We start from the raw sequence: 7,237 nt of genomic DNA, 5'->3' as shown, positions 1-7,237 counted from the left end.
GGAAAGAAGAGATTTTGGGACACAGTATGGACCTGCACGTTTCTCAGCTGGTAAAAAAACATCGTCCATATTTCTTCTCAGCAAAAGTTTGGCGCTACCCCAACTTCAGCAATCACAAAGACTAATATGTAAGAAAGACTGCACTAAAAATATAATGTAAAAATATATCTTTAATAAATTGAGACCAGAATTCCCAAATTATTTCTTCTTCCTCTGCAGAAAAAAAAAAAAAAATGGTTTGTGGCTACATGCCACTTTTTGCCTAGTTAAGTCTGTGTGCTTCTTATTCCACTTCTTTAACAGGCTTGAAATGAATGAAGAGGCAGCAGATGAGAGAGTGACATAGGCAGTAAATTATGTAAGTTCCATAAACGCGTGGCAGTGGCAAGCAGGTTTCAGCGCTAATGCAGGCGGCAGAGATTCCTGCCGCTCGGGAGGAAGGAGGGAACCTGCAGCATCTGAAGAGAAATGACTGACTCCGGCCCGCAGAGACGGGAGCCTGCCACATCCAGGAAAGGGGGAACGCCTCCTGAGACCTGCACCAGCGACAATTCCCCCTCGCTTCGGCTTCGGCGACAAAGGGAAAGAGATCATTAACTGCGAGCGAGGAGACTTTGTGGAGGAGAGAACAGAAAAGGGGAGGGAAAAAAAAAAAAAAAAACCCACGCTGTTTAACTCTGGAATTTTTAAAAGTGCCCTTGTTTGTTTTCTTGGCAGAGGAGCGCAGCGTTTGGCACCCATCCTTGGAAGGTGGCCCAGCTGTGCGCAGGCTGGGGTTGGCCCTTCCACGCTGTTGCTAAGCCGATGGCCCAATAGCCGGCGGGGCGCTCCACACCCACCCGCGCTCCGGCCGCATCCAGCCTCCAGCCCGCCCGGATTAAAAGCTTCTTTTCTCCCACTTGCTAATAATAATAATTCAAAAAAAAAAAAAAAAAAAAAAAAAAAAAAAGAGCCGAAAAAGTGCGGAGTTTATGTAAGCAAAGCCTCCGCGGCTCTTGCCAGGAGCGGAGCAGAGGGGAGCTGGGAGCACCAGCCCGTGCCCGGCTCCCGCTGGGATGGATGGGGCTCCGCGCTGGGCTCCGGTCGGACTCGTTCTGCACTCCCTCCCTCCGCTCCCACAGCCTCAAGGTATAGGGCAGAAACAAAGGGATTTTTCTCTCCCCCCCACCCTGCTCCTTTTTTCTTTTTTAATAACTTTATCAACTCCGAACCCCAGGATGATTTGTGTGTTTCATACTCTCTCTGTGCTTTTACTCTCGGTTAGAACTTGGAGCCTTTCCATTTCTCAGCTAAAAAGTCATTTTTTTTTCTTTTTCTTTTCTTTCCCCCCCCCCCCCCTCTTTCCCCCCAGTTGTTTGTGGTTTTGCTTGAAAGGGCATTGTTAACTCCTTCACCTCCTGGCTGCAAAGGTCTCTCTTGGCTGAGCTACTTTAGGTATTTCTGGGGCAGCAGAATAAAGTGCTGGGTTTCAAAAAACACAGATTGAAAAAAGGAGAGCAGTGAAGGAAAAGATTTACATTGAAATTGCCACTGTAGGATTACCCACCTAGACAAGCAGAGCCCCTGATTTGGATTTCCAGGAGCCCTCACCACTTTTGCAAGGAGCAGAATGAGGCCATTCCAAGCTGGTACTCAAAAACTTTGATTTAAGGGGCAGAAAGTGAGAAGTTTGGTAAAAGCATGGGAGGAGGTGACAGTCCTGGTTGGTCCACAATGGAGAGGGGAGCCAGGCCACCACATGCTGCTGCTGGACAGGGCTGGCATCCCTCCCTGGCACAGTGTGTGCACAAAGCCTTGCTTTTGGGTGAAAAACTGGGAATTCTGGGCTTCTTTGCTGCCTAACTACAAAAAAGGCAAAAGGTGCACTTTTGCACCAGGGCTGTGTTCAGTGCCGTGTCACACTTGCCTGTGCCTGAGCATGAAGTCCTCAACACACCAGGGACACACATAAATCATGGGAAAAGCTGCACAAATTCTCTCTGGAAGTTGTAAAACGCAGAGGACTGATTTTCCCTGTTGCCCATAGGAGATGAGGGACTGGGAAGTTGGCATTTAAACCATTTTTTTCCCCTCCTCATCCCCAGCTGCAGCTGCAGACAGTGGGTATGGTCTCTCCCCCATGGGGAGGCTGGGCTGGGTGTTCATGTCCACGCCTGCACTGCTGCAAGAGCTTTCCCAGCTGAAGTTCTGGAGCTTCGAGGGAATGCTAGAAACAGAGATGACTTCAATATTTGGCAGCAGATAGGATAAGTTATCTTTTTCCTTTTAAATAGAGCATGTTATGCAAGCAGGTTTTATAATAATTACATTATTTCTGTAGATTATAAAATAATCTTCTTGGAACCAATAGGAATGTAAATTTAGTATTTCATGCTATTTGTAAATTAAACAACACAGCATTTCTTGTATACCTTCTCAAAGCACATGAAAAATCCCCTCTTATATTTGCACGCCCTGTGGTAATTAGCACTTAGTATTTTTCCTTTTTAGACTTTAAAAAACCCCCTTTTGTATTGGTTAAAACAAGTGCATATTTTTTCCAGCATTCTCCCCAGTATGATTGGTGCTCCTGAATGTTTCTATGCATGTTAGCATGTATGTTTGTTTTGCCTGTTAGTTCAGTTTTGTAGAACAAATGGAGAAAACGAAAATATAGATTTTTAACCGCAACAAGATTCCCTGCAGACAGGATTTTTTTGTACAGCTATAGAAATGCAGCAGCTCAGAGGAAGAGCACAGCATGTAATTCTACATACATCACAGCCCTTTTTTATTACTCTTACCACAGCAGCTGAATGGAGAATTACAAAAACGATGTCCCTGATTCAGTAAAGATTTTTAAAAGAGGCTTAACTTTAGGCACACAGGTAACTTCAAAGGGAGTTAAGTGAAACTAGAAGATGTGAGTATTTCATGACAGATGCATGCATTAGAGAAAATGATCTCTACAAAACTTCATCCAGAAGTTCTGGAATTACGTTAATTGACCTTGGTGAGCCAAACAAAAGCTCAGTTGAAATTATTTTCAGAATTTAAACCCAACACTTTTGCAAAATACAATCCAACGTAATGGATATTGCAATGATTGCATATCTGCTGGTTTTCTACAGGCAAAAGGTGAAATCCCAGCACTGTGGAAGGGGGTGGGAGCGCTGCCATTGATTTTACTGGTGCCAGAATTTTGCCTCAAACACTAACACTTCCTCTGGCTCGGAGTTTTTTTCTATCAACTCCGACGTCGTTTTCTGCCCCTTTGCTGTCACATTGCATGGGGTGCAAGAGTATTTTAAAATTAACAGTGGGCTTGAGCTTCACAGCATGGCTCATTGGTCAGACCTCTGAATCCATCTGACAGAGTTTGATCAGGTGTTTAATTCCAGCCCTCTGCACAGACACACCTCTTCCCACACTCTCAGTTTTGTTGGCACACCTGTTGTGACCCAGGTGGGAAATTTTCTGCATTTAGCAAATCCTGGTCTAGTGGGAAAAACTAAGCATCAATTTTGTTTCACTGTGAGGAAAAAGCTACGTCAAGTACTGCACATCACTTTGTGATCATGCTAGAGCCACTGTGACAAGAAGCCACCTCAGCAAGCTGTCATTTTAATGTTTTATCCATTTTCTTTTTGTGTGTGTTTGCTCCACATTTCAGCACAGCCTCATCTCCCCTGCCCACCGCCATCGGCTACGAGGCTGCAGCAGAGCCCCGTCTCCAGCATGTCACATAGAATGAACCAAAAAACTCCTCACAAACCCTTCTGATCACTGGCTTCTAGAGGAAAATTCCCTCCTGGCCAGAGGAGAGGAGGACAAGCGAGACAGTGGTAGGTGACACCTGCACGGGGGCAGCATTCCTGCAGCCAGGAGCGTTATCCTGGCGGTTTTCTGCTGGACAGGGAGTGATCCCCCCTCTGTGCCTCGCTGCCACAGCTCTGTGGGATGCCCCTGCCCATTTATCACTTCAAACCAAGCTGAACAGCTCCACTGTAATACTGCAAATTACAGGCCTTCTAGATCATAATTTCAAAGCACTTAAGCTTGTGCTGTCTTTTAGCTTTTTGTTCATCTAACTAGTTAAGGTTCTAAGGCCCTAATCTAGTTCCCATTTAGACAAAGAAAAGGATTCCTTTCTCTGTGAAGTGTTATACCCCAGGAAGCCAAAAACTTTGGTGTCTGCCTTAGACATGTATATTTTACTGGCATTAACAGCTCAACCTATAGATTTTTCTTCATCAGTGGGGAAGTTTTATTCTTATCCCCATTTTACAGGATGAAATCTCTTATCCAGTAAAGTATGTGAGCATGTGCCAGTTTCAACAGAGCTGGTGGAATCTTTCCAGGATAGACAGCATTTGCCAGAAGTGCAATTTGAAGTGGAAAACGATTCACAAATTCTGGTTGGATGTAATGCAGAGTTTTGTCAGAAGGAAAATCAGGGGAAATACTTTTCTCAGGGAAGTTTAAATGTTTCATTTCAGGATTTTCAAAATAAACGATATAATTTTCACTTTTCTTTTACCACTTAATTTTCAAAATTAACCATTTTACTTCATTGCTGTTTTGAAAATAATCTGGTCAATTGAATGTCCAGAGATTAAGAGAGTGAATTGTCACTGCTCATAGTTTCATTTTGGTCTTTTGAAATGGAGGGTTTGCTCAGCTGGAATATTTTTTGTTTAAATTTTGGGTTAAAAACAATATGAAAACTTCCATTCTAGATCAAGCAATGCAATTTGGGCTGACCCAAAATGAAGCTTTTGGGGGGGCTTTTATGTCTGTTCTACTGACACTTTGTGTGTTTCAGGTTGAACCTCACCTGAATCACTTTTGCAGTTTGCTGTTCAGCCACCAGACCGAAGGGAACACGTCCCTGCAGCTCCAGCAGTTTCACAGCTCTATTGTTTTCACTCGACTCCTGTGAAACTACCTGTGCTGGGAGAGAGCCACGTGGCTTTGAGTCTCCCTGAATCAATGCCCAAACAAACTTTGGGAAGTCAAACCAGGTGATGGGCAGAGCTCAGCAGGGAGCCCCAGAATCCTGGCTGGCCCTTTGCTGCTCTGAGTTCAGGACCCTTCTTATCCTCCAGGTTTGCAGAGCTCCCTACAACACATCTGGCTTAAGAGGGAAGGATGGGGGCTGAAAGGGGAATTATTTTCTTTTGCAGCTTTCAGTGCTTATGACCCAAATTGGGGAAGTGTGTAAGCTGAAAGAAATGCCTGGGTGGATTTGAAACTGAGATCAGGGCTACATTTTTCAGTGGTTCTTATATTAGTTTAAAATGTTCTTTTCCCTTTTATGAGCATAACTTCCTTTAAATAAATACACAGATAACTTCTCCTAGTTGCCAAGAGTTTTCCCATCCTCTTATAACAACTCCTCATAATAATGCAAAATAAGTGATAAAACAAAAATGAGTTGAAATAATTTTGCAACGACCACTTTAACAATTAATCTGCTCAGGGAACAGCAGGAACAACCAAGACATAAATTTAAACGTGTACCTCTAAATAGCATAATTACCTTTTAAGTTTCAAACTGTACACATAAAAAAGAATTCCAAGCAGCCAAGAGAAAAGGAAATATGATCCAAAGGATGCTTTCTACACACCAAAATATTTTCCAGCAAAGTAAGTTTTATGAACTTCCCAATGCCAGGCGATATGTATCTGCAGCTCACTCATTCTGCCTTTATTTGTTGCTCTGTGTGACAAGCTGTAGTCTGATCTAGCCTGACATGCCATGGTATGCACAGCACACATATATCATGATAAGACAGTTGAAAACCAAAGACAAACAGCCCCAAAGAGAGAGCTGAACAGCATGATCCAGCAGCGGCCTGCATCCATCAGGGGAGGGTATTTGGGATGGCACACCTTCCCCCTGCGAGTAAATAAATACTGATTGCGTGCTGCAGCCGGCAGTGAACGAGATAACGCAGCGTTCCCACGGACAACTTTGTTTCTTCTCCTCCATGTGTTTCAGTTACATTCTTTTTCATGACATCCTTTTTTATCGGGGTAGGGAAAAAACAGGGTGTCTTGGACTCATAAACCCCAGTGAAATGAGAAGATGGAATCACTTGCTGCTCACTGGAGAAGGAGACGAACCCAGCTGCTGCTGCTGCTGCTGCTGTAACACAGTGCTCCAGCAGTGAAGATCTTCTGTTCTTTATTACATTGGTAAAAGCACCAGGAATTCAGCTGGATTCGTTTCTGGCCAACTTCAGGTTCCTCTTTCAAGGACATAAAATATTTCTGGGCTATAACTGAAGTGGTTTCGTTGTCCAGGATTCCTCTGGCGAAGGGGATGAGCTCTTCAGTGTTTGAGGTTCTGAGAGCAGCTACTGCCCAGCTGAAGCAATGTTAGTTGCACTCACATTACTAAATAGCTCAGTAGGAAACAGGTGACTTTTTGTCATTTATTGAATGAAGGTGTTGGTAATTATGACAAAGAGCTCCCTTTGAAGGGGTGGTTATAAAACACCACAACAAAAACACATCTGTTTTGCTGCTCATGTCTCAGGTATCACATCTGAGGTGTTTCTGAGGCCCTGGGATGCAGATGTTTACAGCATTACACAGATCTGATTTTCATGACTACAAAACTGACACACACTAACAGAGTGGTTTTTAACACCTTTTTTTGGGTCACAAATCATATAAAAACCCAGGGAAACGTGGCAGTAATTCGTAATTAATTTTTCAGTGTTATTTTTATAAAGAATGATGTTTTGCCTAAGTGAAAGCTGCCTTCACTTTGGTCCCTTTGAATTCAGCATTGCAAGGGTCTAGCTGAGAAGCTGAGAACTTCAGTTTATATTAAAGTTTGTCTTAAAGTGCTCTTAAAGCTGTGTCTGTGATGTTGTACTGCCTCACTTTGAGGAACTGGGATGAAGAACTGGGTGTGTGCTGCATCTGCTTAGTGTTTCTACAGACTGTGCAGGATGATCACTCACCCAGAAAGAAACACTTTCCACTCTACATGAGCATCAGTAGAAATGCAGATAGTTTCAGAGCAGTTCTCTTTTTATCATAGAAAAGTGACATTCTCTATGGGCCTGCTCCAAAGCCTGATCGTGTCAGTGAAAGGACTCCCATTGAATTCAGTGTGACTTGGAGTGGTTCCTAAAAATGGGAACAAAGCAGCAAACTTCATAAATCTTCCTATATGGTCCTTAAAGCGAGAATTCAGACCCCATGGGGCAAAGGTTTGTGATTAGAAAGACAATTTGGCCTC

At 43.5% G+C, this 7,237-nt stretch overlaps 1 long non-coding RNA gene across 1 annotated transcript; it reads left to right on the top strand.

The window, feature by feature from the left end:
• Positions 1-708: 708 nt before the first annotated feature.
• LOC132332786 (uncharacterized) lies at positions 709-6,847 on the top strand. Its single transcript, XR_009487984.1, has 3 exons — positions 709-1,128; positions 3,653-3,824; positions 4,805-6,847. It is a non-coding gene; the product is annotated as an uncharacterized LOC132332786 (long non-coding RNA).
• Positions 6,848-7,237: the final 390 nt, after the last annotated feature.

The sequence above is a fragment of the Haemorhous mexicanus genome, chromosome 12, assembly GCF_027477595.1.
Source record: "Haemorhous mexicanus isolate bHaeMex1 chromosome 12, bHaeMex1.pri, whole genome shotgun sequence".
NCBI classification, from domain to species: Eukaryota; Metazoa; Chordata; class Aves; order Passeriformes; family Fringillidae; genus Haemorhous; species Haemorhous mexicanus.
This window is presented reverse-complemented; position numbering and strand designations above follow the sequence as displayed.